At 43.3% G+C, this 15,183-nt stretch overlaps 1 protein-coding gene across 5 annotated transcripts in view; it reads left to right on the forward strand.

Annotated features, from left to right (window-relative positions):
• The first annotated feature begins 2,924 nt into the window (after positions 1 to 2,924).
• The window catches only part of LRAT (lecithin retinol acyltransferase), a 156,409-nt gene continuing 144,150 nt past the window's right edge, over positions 2,925 to 15,183 (forward strand). For 4 of the 5 annotated variants that reach the window (XR_011467489.1, XR_011467492.1, XR_011467491.1 and 1 more), the window contains exons 1-2: positions 2,925 to 3,173; positions 8,995 to 9,079. The gene's annotated coding sequence lies outside the window, so the exon portion shown is untranslated. Of the gene's footprint in view, positions 3,174 to 7,344; positions 7,393 to 8,994; positions 9,080 to 15,183 lie in introns of those variants that run through there. The other variant, XR_011467490.1, reaches the window with a different exon arrangement.

Below are 15,183 nucleotides of genomic sequence, written 5' to 3' on the forward strand. Positions count from 1 at the left end.
ACAGATTTCTCAAGAGGCAGGTCAGGTGGTCTGGTATTCCCATCTCTTTAAGAATTTTCCACAGTTTGTTGTGATCCACAGAGTCAAAGGCTTTGGTGTAGTCAAATACAGCCTAGATGAGCAGATTTTTAAATGTTTAGAAATGGCCTGCTTTGCATATCCTGAGAAACTGAATCTGGCATCTGAGAGCCACAGAGAAACTCTGGAGCTCTTAGAGACCTTGCTGGCAGGTACTGTTTGGTAGAGCCTGGAGGCAGCGACTCCCAGAGGCCCTGCTGAGCACCCTCATCTAGAAGTGTAAGTCCCTCCCCACCCCTCTCCCTGAGAGTTCCTTTACCTTCTTACTCTGCGGGGTGGTTCCGTGCCGCCACAGCCTCTGAGGGTCCATAACTTCTAATTCCCCTCCTTGCCTTCCGGATACAAACCTATCAAAGTGTTGCTCCAAACTTTTTCTTTTATCTTTTCCCCTGATCAGCTCCCCAGCATCCCTGGAACTCACTATACTGTGCAAATAGGCCTTTCCTGGGCGGGGACAAAGAGAGGAGCTTCGTAAATGGATGCAAACCAAGTTGTTACGTGGTCAGTCATACACATCTTCTGTACTTCCTCTTTGATTGCTTTTGTTCCCCTTCAGAAAGCAAAACTGTTTCCCAAATACGAGCCTGGAGGGCTTGGAGGTACTGGCTATCCCTTCTCAGGAGCGTCCTGAGGCCGGGCCTCGAAGGGGATAGAAACTCAGAGTGCAGCTGCTCTAAACATGCTATGCATTCCTCAGGGACGAGATAGGTAGGATGTCTTGTCCATGGGTGGTTGGTCGTGTCTGACTCTTTGTGACCCCACAGACTGTAGACTGCCAGGCTCCTGTGGCCATGGAATTTTCAAGGCAAGAATATTGGAGTGGGCTGCCATTTCCTCCTGCAAGGGGCTTTCCCAACCCAGGAATTGAAATCAAGTCTCCTGCATTGGCAGGAGGATTCACCATTGAGCTATCTGGGACTCATCTAACTCTGCATTTGGTCAAGGGTGCCTGTATTCTCAGCATCACTAGTGGAGTTTAGGAATGTTGGAGCTGCTTGAAGAGAAAGTCCAGACCAGCATTAAGTCTAAGAAAGGGCATGAATGACTGAGTCTAAAACCCAGGGGCTCAGGTCATGAAAGCTTCACACACTTTGGAGACAATTCATTCTATCTCCTCATGGCTAAATGTATAAAAATAGCTTCCCTCTTCTTGTGGTTAGTTAAGAATCAGACTCAGGGGAACCAGTCCAGTCTTGCCTGCACCACTTACTAGATCTGTGATTCTGGACAGTTCCTTAGCCTGTGTTTACATTTCTTTGCCTGTAAGATTGAGAAATAATAGTACCCACCTTGTATATTTGTTGTGAGGATTAAGTAAGATCTTAGTTCATTTTTTTTCCAACTGAGGCAGTGTAATGTGAGAGCTGAGAGTACGGACACTGAAGCCAGACCCTCTGGCTTTAAATCTCAGCATTATAAGTTATAGCTGTGTGACCGTGGAGAAGTTACTTTTTTCCTGTGTCTCAGTCTCAACTGTAAAATGGGGATAATTACAGTATTTATCTCATACCTGCTAAGTGCATGCCTGCTAACTTGCTTCAGTCATGTCTGGTTCTTCATGACACTAAGGATGGTAGCCTGCCAGGCTCCTTTGTCCATGGGATTCTTCAAGCAAGAATGCTGGAGTGGATAGCCATGCCCTCCTCCAGGGGATCTTTCTGACCTAAGGACTGAACCTGAGTCTCCTGCATTGGCAGGAGGGTTCTTTACCACTAGCCTGGGAAGCCCCATTCATCTCACAGGGCTGTTTTATTTAATGTGCTAATACATGTAAAACATTTAAAGAAATGTCATAAAAGCTTATTTTTATTATAAAGTAAATGAAGCTATTAGAACAGTTTCTGGTAAATAGTAAGAACTCAATATATGTTGACTTGTATTATTAATCACATAATTGTCTAGATAATCCATAAATTTTATTAATCATCCTATAAAAAAGGAAGGCCTGGTTTCTGTTTTCTTTTACTTCTTCTAACTTGAACTCTTGCTTTGCTAAATTCAATCTAAGAAGAGAGCACCACTGGACTTGAAAGAAAAGCGAATTAATGGAAACAAAACAAAAGATTAAGTTTCAAAAGAGAGACTTTTTAAAAGGCTCCCCTTTGTTTGTTCACTAACAATTAACTAGATTGCGACTCCTGAACGTGGTTCTTTCCCATCCTTTTCAGTACCTAGGAAAGAACCTTTGCGGTCATCATGTGCCCGCAGGCTTTGATCAGATGGTATTTATAACTATCGGAAAATGAAGCAAACAAAACAGGTTCTTCACCGTCCTGTCTAGAGAAACAAAGCTGGCCTAAATACAGTTCTCTAGCTCCTTGGAAAAGACGTTGTTGTTCTTCAGTCAGTAAGTGGTGTGCGATTCTTTGCGACCCCATGAACTGCAGCACGCTAGGCTCCCAGTCCTTCACTATCTCCCGTAGTTTGATCAAACTCATGTCCATCGAGTCTGTGATGCCATCCAGCCGTCTTACCCTCTGTGGTCCCCTTCTCCTCTTGCCCTCTATCTTCCACAGCATCAGGGTCTTTCCCAATGAGTGGCTCTTGGCATCAGGTAGCCAAAAAAATGTTGGGGGCTCCCGTTTATTTATCTTGTTTGATTTTTTTCCTTCTCAAACTCAGAATTTGGAAGGGAATGGGGAGTGCAGGGAGAAACTTTAACTTTTCGGCGCAAACTTCAAAAACAGAAGGAAAGAGTTGAGCCAGCAACCCTAATCAACGTTTTGCAGGCTTGATGGTTGGACCTGATCTCAAAGTGTTGCAATGCGGGGCCTCCGGGCCGGGCGGGGCGCTGTGGCGCTCGGCCAGTAGGGGGCGCGCGGGAGCGGAGGCCCCACGGGGCGGCCGTGCGCGCGTGCGGCCGCGCGGCTCTGGGCTTCCGCGCGCGCGACGAGCGGAGCGTGGACCCTGCGCCGGCTTCGGCGACCCTCCGGCCCGGAATTGGGCTCCCCCAGGCGGCCACCTCGGCCGCGGGGCCGCGGAGACTGGGCGCCGGGGCGGAGGCAGGGGACCGGCGAGCGCAGGAGGGTCCCGCCTCGCCGTATGCAGTGCGCGGGACTGCGCCTCCGCTTTCTGGGGAGACGGGGCGGTGTCAGGTAACCTCATTCACCGCGCCGGGCGACTGAGTCCCCCCAGCGGCCCCGAAAGGAGAGGCGGAAAGGGAGGGCGCCGAATCAGCTGCAGTCGCAGCTCCGGTCTGGGCCCCGTGGGTGGTGCTTGGACTCTGACAAGCCAGAGCCCCGCCAGGCTTCCCGCTCCGGAGGAGGCTCGGCCCGGGGGCCCTCGCGCATCCCCTCCTTGGCCAAGTGTCCGCCTTTCCCGTCCTGGATGGTCAATCCTCCGTCCCCACTTCGTGCAGCTCCTTTGGAAATCTCTGCTCTTCGCTTTGGAAATCTTCACTTCCTAGTCTGCAAAATCGTTCAGCAGATGTGGCAACAGTGGATTCCTTAAAGGAATTGGGATTGACTACTGGGAGTGGAGTTTGAGGGGGGAATAGGAACTGTTTGCACCTGAATGGTTTAGGAGTTTCTTGTGCCTTTGGCCCCCTAAAAAATTGTTTGAATTATTAAAATTGAAAGTGAAAATATATCCTCTCTCTATCCCCCTTTGTGAGCACCTTGATAAGTCAAGTGAAGGAAAGAGCATGCAGAATCAGATCCCTTCTCTTCAAGTCCTGACTATACATAGCACTAGTGACATCTGGTAATCAGGCCTAATTATTTACCTGGGAATCTTAATTATTCACATGGAAATCACCTAGCAAAATGCAATGAGCAATGCGCACAGAATTCATTTTGAGGAGATGTAAACCTTCCTTTGCATTGAGTTGTGTTTGACACCTGGGCCTGCCCTCTTTGCAGTGTCTGTCTACTTGATTTGAGGGCCATTGTCTGTCATGAAATGCCAAACCTTGGTCTGACTGTCACTGTGCCCCCAAATTCTACTGACATTCATTCCTTTTGGTTTATTGTCTTAGTATTTTTTTAAAGCCCCCCTCATGAATGGCAGTTACCATGGGAAGGATGGTCATAATAGGTAGAAGAGCCTGGTCTGGAATTCAGGAAACAAGGCTCACTTCTGAAGGCCTGTGTTCAGGGTTTTGTTCTGGGCCCAGTTCTATTGCTAACTGGCTATGTGACCCTGGTTGTTCAATTTATTTAATCTTTAAGAACATTGGTTTTCTCATTTCAGGGAAGCTAGTAACACCAATAGCCTCCTAGTGTTCTTTTCTTGCCTGGAGAATCCCATGGACAGAAGAGTCTGGCAGCCCATAGGGTCGAAAAGAGTTGGACACGACAGAAACAGCTTAGCAGGCACACACTGGCCGATGACTGCTAAATTCAGTGGTCAGTCTTGACCTTCACCCTCCTTGACCTCTCACTGGTATTGAACCAAATTAATCACTGTCTCTTTAAAATTCTTTCTTCTGGAAGTCATGATTTCTGTCTTCCTCCCTCACACTCTTTTTCAGTCTCCTTGACTGGATGCTCTTTGTTTCGTAGGCCCTTCCCTGACTCATCTGCTCTGTAGGTTTGCTAGACCCCACATGTTTACCTCCAACATGGACATGTCCTCCTGTAAAACCTGTATTCAGGTGTCCAGCTGCCTTTTTGATATCTTTCATAAAAGGCATCTTAGAAGTAACATGTTTAAAGCTGAAAGTCCTGATCTTCATTCCCAGGTCTGCCTCCCTCCATCCTCTTGTCTTGTCTGTCTCCATAAATGGCAATTCCATCTCTTCATGCTCAGGCCAAGACCGTTGCAGTCAAACTTGTCTTTCACCATCATTCTAGTATAAAGCACCACCCTTCTGATTGGACTGTAGAAATAGCCTCCTGCCCCATCTCTCCTTGCCCTTCTACAGCCTATTCTTGTAGCTGCAGGAGCAGTCATGCAAGTTAGTCATGTCCTGTGTTGGTTGAAAGCTGTCCAATGATTCATCTCCTTCAGAGTAAAATCCAAAGTCCTTAAAGTGATCTAAAAAACAGTGATTTAGTCTCAGCTCCTTTTCTGGCCTCATATCTTTCTTGTCACCCACTCCCCTCCAGTTATTAGCACTGCTGGCACGTTGACCTCCCAGCTATTATTATGGGTTGGTGCAAATGTAATTGCAGTTTCAGACCATGAATTTTAAATATTTATAAGTAGGCTCAAAAACATCTTTATTAATCAAAATAGGAACCGATACAATCAATGCATTTTAGACAATAGGAAATAAGTTTGTTTATTCCTGTAGCACAAACATTTGTGCTTCAGAATTCAGTGAACTCTTGGAAAGCATTTTCTGCCTCCTGCTGCTTGCGGAAGGGTTTTCCCTGCATAAAGTTGTCAAGCTGCTTGAAGTGGTGGTTGGTTGGTGAGGATATGACAGATGAGGTGAAACTTCGTAACCAAATTCATTCAACTTTTGAAGTGTCGGTTGTGTGACATCAGTTGGGTGTTGTGAAGAATTGGGCCCTTTCTGTTGACAAAGCTGGCTGCAGGCTGTGCAGTTTTCACTGCGCCTCAGGGATTTGTTGAGCATCCTTCTCAGATGTAATAGTTTCTCAGGGATTTAGAAAGCTGTAGTGGATCAAACTGGCAGCAGGCCACCAAACAGTGACCATAACCTTTTTTTGTGTGTGTGCAAGTTTGGCTTCTTCTTGGTCCAGTCACTGAGCTGGTTGTCGCTAATTGTCCTATAAAATCCACTGTTCATTGCACATCACAGTCAGATTGAGAAACGGTTCATTGTTGTTGTGTAGAATAAGACAACACAACTCTTTAAAATGATAGTTTTGATTTTCCGTCAGTTCATGAGTTCACTTATCTAGCTTGTTAACCTTTCCAATTTGCTTTAAAGGCCAAATGACTATAGAACGGTTGACGGTTGACTTCTTTGGCAACTTCTCGTGTCATTGTAAGAGGATCAGCTTCAATGATTGCTCTCCATCTGTCGTTGTCAACTTCCAAAGGCTCTCATGTCCTTTGTAAAACTTCTTGAACCACCACTACACTGTACGTCCATTAGCAGTTCCTGCGCCAAACGCATTGTTGATGTTGCACATTGTCTCGCTGCTTTGCAACCCATTTTGAACTCAAATAAGACTGTCACTCAAATTTCCTTTTTGTCTCACATTGTTTCTATAGTCTGAAATAAATATAAAGCACATAGCAAGTAATAAGTCGTTAGGACACACACAAAAAATAATAATAAAGCAAGAAATGCTCATTAAAATGATGTATAACATAACTACATTTATTTAAAAACATGTTCCAATAATCAGCAAATTTTAACAATGCAAAACCGCAATTTCTTTTGCACCAGCTTAATATTCCAGTAGGCCAAGAACATTCCTGTTTTGGGGACTTTGCACTTAATAATCTCTGCATCTGGAACACTCTTTCTGCAGGCGACCCATGGCTGGCTCTACTTCCTTCAGGTCTCTGCTCACTCAGATATCTTATGAATGACCTCTGCCCTTGACCACTCCATACTCAATAGCTACAATTCTACCCAATCCTGCCTGCTGCTAAGTCACTTCAGTCGTGTCCGACTCTGTGCGACCCCAGAGATGGCAGCCCACCAGGCTCCCCCATCCCTGGGATTCTCCAGGCAAGAACACTGGAGTGGGTTGCCATTTCCTTCTCCAATGCATGAAAGTGAAAAGTGAAAGTGAAGTCGCTCAGTCATGCCCGACTCTTAGCGACCCCATGGACTGCAGCCTACCAGGCTCCTCTGTCCATGGGATTTTCCAGGCAAGAGTACTGGAGTGGGGTGCCATCGCCTTCTCCAATCCTGCCTAGTACCTCCTAACCCCTTACTTTGCCTTATCTTTCTCCACTGCACTTGCCAACTGGACAAATATTTGTTGGGTTTCTTTTTTCCTCTTCCCACCCCCTCCCTAGAATGTAAATTCCAAAGACAATTTTGTTCACTGCTGTGTCTCCCATGCCTGGAACAGTGTTTGGAATGTGTCTTAGATGCCTTGGGATTCTATAACAAAATGCCAGAAACTGGGTAGCTTGGAAGTGGAAGTGAAGTCACTCAGTTGTGTCCAACTCTTTGCGACCCCAAGGACTGTAGCCTACCAGGCTCCTCCGTCCAAGGGTTTTTCCAGGCAAGAGTACTAGAGTGGGTTGCCATTCCCTTCTCCGGAGTATCTTCCCAACCCAGGGATGGAATCCAAGTTTCCCGCATTGTAAGCAAGATGCTTTACCATCTGAGCCACCAGGAAAGCCAGAGACTGGGTAGCTTGTAAACAACAAAAATTTATTTCTCAGAGTCCTGGAGGCTGGAAGGGGATCTGGAGAACAGGGTGCCAGCATGGATGGGTAAGGCCTCTTTTCCTTATCGTATCTTTACATGTCAGAAGGAGCTAGGGAGAATTCCAATGATGACCTAAGCACCACCCAAAGCCCTCACCTCATAATACCATTCATTCTACTGGGCATTAGGACTTCAGCATATGAATTTTGATGGGACACAAACATTCAGTCCAAAGCAGAAGGTAAGGTTATCAGTTCAGTTCAGTTCAGTCGCTCAGTTGTGTCCGACTCTTTGCGACCCCATGAACTGCAGCACGCCAGGCCTCCCTTCTCCATCACCAATTCCCAGAGTCCACCCAAACCCATGTCCATTGAGTCAGTGATGCCATCCAACCACCTCATCCTCTGTCGTCCCCTTCTCCTCCTGCCCTCAATCTTTCTTAGCATCAGGGTCTTTTCAAATGAATCAGTTCTTCGCATCAGGTGGCCAAAGTATTGGAGTTTCAGCTTCAGTATCAGTCCTTCCAATGAATATTCAGTCCTTCCAAGGAATATTCAGTCCTTTAAGATGGACTGGTTGGATTTCCTTGCAGTCCAAGGGACTCTCAAGTGTCTTCTCCAACACCATAGCTCAGAAGTATCAATTCTTTGGCGCTCAGCTTTCTTTATAGTCCAACTTTCACATCCATACATGACCACTGGAAAAACCATAGCCTTGACTAGACAGACCTTTGTTGACAAAGTAATGTCTCTGCTTTTTAATATGCTGTCTAAGTTGGTCATAACTTTCCTTCCAAGGAGTAAGCGTCCTTTAATTTCATGGCTGCAATCACCATCTGCAGTGATTTTGGAGCCCAGAAAATAGAGTCAGCCACTGTTTCAACTGTTTCCCATCTATATGCCATTAAGTGATGGGACTGAATGCCATGATCTTAGTTTTCTGAATGTTGAGCTTTAAGCCAACTTTTTCACTCTCCTCTTTCACTTTCATCAAGAGGCTGTTTAGTTCTTCTTCACTTTCTGCCATAAGGGTGGTGTCATTTGCATATCTGAGGTTATGGATATTTCTCCTGGCAATCTTGATTCCAGCTTGTGCTTCCTCCAGCCCAGCATTTCTCATGATGTACTCTGCATATAAGTCAAATAAGTGGGGTGACAATATACAGCCTTGACATACTCCTTTTCCTATTTGGAACCAGTCTGTTGTTCCATGTCCAGTTCTAACTGTTGCTTCCTAACCTGCATACAGGTTTCTCAAGAGTCAGGTCAGGTGGTCTGGTATTCCCATCTCTTTCAGAATTTTCCAGTTTATTGTGATCCACTGGAGAAGGCAATGGCACCCTACTCCAGTACTCTTGCCTGGAAAATTCCGTGGATGGAGGAGCCTGGTAGGCTGAAATCCATTGGGTCGCTAAGAGTCGGACATGGCTGAGCGACTTCACTTTCACTTTCATGCATTGGAGAAGGAAACAGCAACCCACTCCAGTGTTCATGCCTGGAGAATTCCAGGAAGGGGGGAGCCTGGTGGGCTGCCATCTATGGGGTCACATAGAGTTGGACACAACTGAAGTGAGTTAGCAGCAGCATTATGACCCACACAGTCAAAGGCTTTGGCATAGTCAATAAAGCAGAAGTAAATGTTTTTCTGGAACTCTCTTACTTTTTCAGTGATCCAGCGGATGTTGGCAATTTGATCTCTGGTTCCTCTGCCTTTTCTAAAACCAGCTTGAACATCTGGAATTTCTGAGTTCAGGTATTGCTGATCAATATGTCTTTATTGAATGAATGAGTCTGTAAAGTGTAATACTTACATCATGCAGTTAAAGTTAAGATCACATTGTGAGTCCACTTTTTATTTTTGAAAGAACCCTCGTTTACAGTAACACAAATCTGGCTTCAAATCCTGGTTACACACTCTTTATGGTGTGAACTCCTCAGGAGGTCTGTTTTCCGTATTTGTGGGATGGGTATAGTATAATACCGCAAAAGCTTATTGTGATTACAAGGTGAAACATTAACACACATAAGACATTTATTTATGAGGAAGCTAAAAAATGAGAAGCTTTGATAATTTATGTATGGATGTGCTTTTTAAGGGATTCGCAGGTGGCTCAGTGGTAAATAATCTGTCTATTAATGCAGGAGATGCAGAAGACTTGAGTTCGATCCCTGGGTTGGGAAGATCCCCTGGAGGAGGGAGTGGCTAACCACTCCAATATTCTTGCAGGGAAATCCCATGGACAGAGGAGCCTAGTGGGCTACAGTCCATGGGGTCGCAAGAGTCGGACATGAATGAGCATGCATGCACACTTTGTAAGTTCTAAAGCCACATATATACATATTGCATGAAAATTCCCAAGGACTGGCATATGCAGTGTACTGTTCTAAATATTTCAGGGTGAAATGAGCACTTCAGTGCTCACAGAATAGTGTAGTTTAGAAAATGAATAGTCAGTGGCGCCTATACCTCATGTGTTCTGATGGAACCAATTGTCTGACATCCTATTATTCCTGCATAATTTCCCTTATCCTTTGGCCCTGCTGTGACAATATATAGGCAAAATATAGTCTTTTTTTTTTTTAAAGTAAAACAAAATTTAATGCTTGTAGACAATTTTCAGAGTAGCAATTCTGTTTAGCAAAAGTGAACTTTAAGCTTGGTTTCATGGCCCAATTATGCAGGCAATAATTCCACAGAGATGCAGTAATCACTTTTTTCAGATGTCATCAAAAGAAGATATTCTTGTTTTCTGTGGTTTTTATTTATTATTATTTTTAAACTATTGTTAACATAGCATGGCAGAAAGATTGTATCAGGAATGTGATATAATACAACTGTTTCCATTGATGCCTTAGACCTTACTGTTCCCTAGGTGGCTGAGAATGTCCTTCTCCCTTCCACTAAAGTATAACTGTGATGTATTTACTGCCTCTCCCAGTAAATAGAAAAATATCACACTACTACATTGAAGGTATATTTTACAATTACCATTAGCAGCATAATTGAACTTTCCATAATTGGGGTTCTACAGAGTAAAATACTTTTAAAACAGGCAACATATATTCTTATTATCTCAGTCTCTCATAAAAACCTGAGTACAAATTCAGTCACTTAAGTCACTCACAGCTAACTGAGGTATACAGCTGGTAAGAAAAGCTGTCAGATGCCATCTCTTCAGCATGGTCCTACTGCATGAGTACTATCTATTTTAGTTCAGTACATAATGTTGGGAAGATCCCCTAGAGGAGGAAATGGCAATCCACTCCAGTATTCTTGCCCGGAATATCCCATGGACAGAGGACCTTACAGTCCATGGAGTCACAAGGAGTGGGACATGACTCGGAGACTGAGCACACTCATAATGCCAGGCCTCAGAGATTTAAAGGGGAATATGGCATCTGTGTGTGTGTGTGTGTGTTTTAATCTTGTGATAGTTTTTTCCTGAAATTCCATATTCTTAAGACTCTAAGTAAGCTTAGAAGAGTTCAGGTCACTGTTGTTGGGGGTGGGGGTGGGGGCTAAGACCCAGACCTAGTTTTGTATTCTTAAGATTTAAGAATCATAGTTCCACAGGACTGCTAGATAAATGGAGACAGCTTCAGAACCTGCCTGGGAATTCCCAAGCTGTCCTACTTAGGCTGTGATGTGGCTTTTCCTTGGTTTGCAGCACCTTCTTGAATACATGCAGGTTCAGAATGATTTCAAGAACCCAGCAAGCAGCTGGGCTTTCCCTAGATCTACACCCTGCCTCCCTGACAGCTCTGCCTCCCAGACAGCCTGCTCTAGCAGCCCCGTCTCCACCGTACTGCACTTGAACAGAGCTAGGCTACTATGGGACTGAGCAGAGTGCCCCACCTGGTGTTGAGGGAGATGACCCCCAACAAGTGAGGGTTCAAGCAGACAGAGGTGTCCTCGGCCTGGAGGAGAGGCTTGTGTATTTGACCTTAGGACATCACACTTGAAGAAGAAACTTCTTCAATTTAGAAGTTGGGTATGGCCAATAAATGCCTTTATTTTCTAGTAAAGTAAAAACAGCCTGATAAGCACTCACAGAACTGAGACCAGGTTTTATTCATTCTTGCCTGGCACAGTGCCTCTCACAAACAGTATATCACTTGTTTATTAATTGTACATAGATTTATTCTGGGATCATCGATGAGTCTCTTATTGTTCAGGAATTCTGGAATATCTACATTATTTTAATTGTTGTAGTTTCAGTTCAGTTCAGTCCCTCAGTCACGTCCAACTCTTTGCGACCCCATGAATTGCAGCACGCCAGGCTTCCCTGTCCATCACCAACTCCTGGAGTTCACTCAAACTCATGTCCATCGAGTCGGTGATGCCATCCAGCCATCTCATCCTCTGTCGTCCCCTTCTCCTCCTGCACCCAATCCCTCCCAGCATCAGAGTCTTTTCCAATGAGTCAACTCTTCGCATGAGGTGGCCAAAGTACTGGAGTTTCAGCTTTAGCATCATTCCTTCCAAAAAACACCCAGTACTGATCTCCTTTAGGATGGACTGGTTGGATCTCCTTGCAGTCCAAGGGACTCTCAAGAGTCTTCTCCAACACCACAGTTCAAAAGCATCAATTCTTCGGCGCTCAGCTTTCTTCACAGTCCAACTCTCACATCCATACATGACCACTGGAAAAACCATAGCCTTGACTAGATGGACCTTTGTTGGCAAAGTAATGTCTCTGCTTTTGAATATGCTATCTAGGTTGGTCATAACTTTCCTTCCAAGGAGTAAGCGTCTTTTAATTTCATGGCTGCAATCACCATTGTAGTTTAGCATTTACTTAAAAATAAATATTTCTTGAACACTGTACTGGATCTTAGAAATACAAAACAGAACACAAGCTATTGGAGAGAGTCAGTCTTTTCTAGTAAGGGGGTCTCTGATGCTTCTGCATCCTTGTCCCTTCCCTTTCTGACATGGGCTGCTTGCTGGTTCCTGTGCACTGGAGTTAAGGCAGACTGATAGCCAGTTCTGCTTCTTCTTGACATTTTCTGCCATGTCTTCCACTTGTTCAGATAGCTTTCATCGAGAAAGCAGATCTCATGAGCCTCTCCATTTGCTTCTTGACCAGTGAAACACTCACTGGCAGATATGATGACTTAAGAATCTGAACAAGGAAACATTTAAAACTACATGATTCTGATTGGCAATGCAGTTTTCCCCTTTGTTTTGGAGTTTGCATTGTCTCTGCAGCCTATCGTGGTCATTTGAATCATCTGTCAGCCACAAAGTGGGCTTTGTCTGGTCTGTGTGGTATCCATTTGTTCGTGTCTTGCTTTCCTCTCTTCCCACGATATTCCCACGATCGCAGACACAACTTTGTTTGAATTTCATACTTTTACTAAGCATTTTGACTTGAAATCCCAAAGTCAGATTTATCATCCTTCTCTGAAATCCCTAAGTCAGATTTATCATCCTTCTCTGAAATCCCTAATGAAAAGATTCTGTTTTGTGTGCAGTCTGTAGAACAGTTTAATTGGAGATTGACAGACATTTCATCAGATAGTTCTGCTTCTCATCTCAGAGTAGTTTCTGTTGACCTTTCTGAGCTCAGATGTCCTGGAGAAATAGCATAGAATTAATTATAGATACGTTTGTCTTTCAAAAATTTCTCTTATTTTAATAGTCTTTTTGTATGTATATCACATCATGTCTGAATTTGCTCTTATGATTGTAAAAGCCATCCATCGTCTTATAGCATACTATCTTATAGCATATTATACAGGGGGAAATATGTAAATAACTTCTCAGTAATTAAGAAATACTTCTGCACTGCCCTTATGTATTTGCGTGAGACTTTGCTGTGCCAAGGTCTCTGATGTAGTAGAAAGTGTTTCCCTGTGAAAAACCTTTACATAGTATCTTTACAGTAGGCATGAGGAATTTCAACAAGTCAGAAGAAAGGGATTCTAAGGCAGTTAATAGGAAATTAGAGGTTTAATACTCCTTGATTATGCCTCATAGCTTATGAAAAATGAGAGATATGTGAATAAACCTTTAAGAATAAGACCTGTTTTGAAATATATTCTCTATTATCTCAACCAACTTTTACTAAGTGCCCACTGGGTACACTGCTGGAGACTTAGGGACCCCACGTTAAGACAAAGCTCCTGCCTTTCAACATACCACTGTTCAGCAGAAAACAGTATCTTATGATAGTATTTTTCTTTAGACTTTTTAGTTCTCTTGTTTTGCATTTTGGGAATTGCCTTTATTTTTAGTTAGGGAATAACTTGAAGACAGCCACCTATTTTAGAATGAGGTAAGGAGCAAAACTGGAGGTTTGATTGGAGCAGATTTGCCCTTTGACCTCTTGTGTTTACATCAGACCAAATAGTGAGGGGCAGAGGTGATTTTTGTCTGAATTGATTTATAAGCTTGGAATAGCAAAGATTTTACACCTGGTGAGTTAGAAATAGATCATTTCTTTTATCAAGAAGTCTTTGCCATTTGCGGGAAATCCTTTCTGGAGAGCACTGGGCATAGGGAAATCTGCTATCACTGTTACAGATATTTCTCTGTTTCTTGTCTTTTCTGTGACCCTGTAATAATTTACTTTTCTTTAGTTAGCATGGTTCAGTATGTGGATTTTCACCCCAAAATGATGATGCTTGGATGTAAAGAACAATAACCAAAAACTCACTGTGATAAAATGATTTCCCTGGGCATAACCCCAAAAAGCATAAGTGTATATCCACAGCATCTGTACTTGAATATGTAAAGCAAATAAGATCTTACACATTTTTTCAAATTTTGATTATATTATTGTTAAACTTAAATTTTAAAAAGTAAATTATACTTTGTGCTTTACTTCTAGTTCCTCAGCTACTATCTGTAGAGAAGCTGGATAATTTATTTTCTTTTAAATTTATTTTTAATTGTAGGATAATTGCTTTACAATGTTATATTGGTTTCCACCTTGCATCAACATGAATTAGCCATAAGTATACAGTGTCCCCTCACTCTTGAACCTCCCTCCCACCTCCTACTCCATCCCACCCTTCTAGGTGATTATTTGATTTTTGATTAATTCTCAGAGATAACCATATGTCTGCTAACTGCTGCAAAAGTAAAATAGTCTGTAAGTTAAGTTGTGTGGTAATTTTAATGGCTAAGTAACCACACATGGGTAATTACAAGGAAATGATTATGTGACTTATTGTAAAACTTTAAAATGTGAGGTCTTCTTATTTTTTGTGAATTCTTCTTCACGCTTCCCTTGTGGTTCAGCTGGTAAAGAATCTGCCTGCAGTGCAGGAGACCTGGGTTCAATCCCTGGGTTGGAAAGATCCCCTGGAGAAGGAAAGGCTACCCACTCCAGTATTCTGACCTGGAGAATTCCATGGACTGTATGGTCTATGGTGTCACAAAGAGTCGAACATGACTCAGTGACTTTCACTTTCCCTTCTTTTTTTTCTTATTCTTAGGGAAAAAGTGTAAGTCTTTTGGCTATTTGCCATCACTTAAGTCAGAATTACCCTAAGGAAATACAGCTAACTGCAGAAGAGCTTTGCTCTTAAAGATGGATAGCACAGCCCCATGTATTACATACACAAAAACTAAAGGCCTAAATGCCCAACAGGAAGGAAAGGTTGAACAGATGAGGAGATCTCCAGAGAATGAAAACTTATATACTCAATAAAAGTATGTTTATGAAAAGCTTTCTTGGCAAGGAAGTTTTTTATGCTGTCATATATGGTACATGATAAATGTCTTAGTCCTAACTTTGAATATTTCTGTTAATTCCAGTGGAATAAATTTTCTTCTTTTAAAATGTAGGGCCTTGATGTTGGCCCGAGGCATGGACTAACCAGCAGAAATTCCATTTAGACAAGAGA

This window comes from Bos mutus, chromosome 17 (genome assembly GCF_027580195.1).
Source record: "Bos mutus isolate GX-2022 chromosome 17, NWIPB_WYAK_1.1, whole genome shotgun sequence".
Classification (NCBI taxonomy): Eukaryota; Metazoa; Chordata; class Mammalia; order Artiodactyla; family Bovidae; genus Bos; species Bos mutus.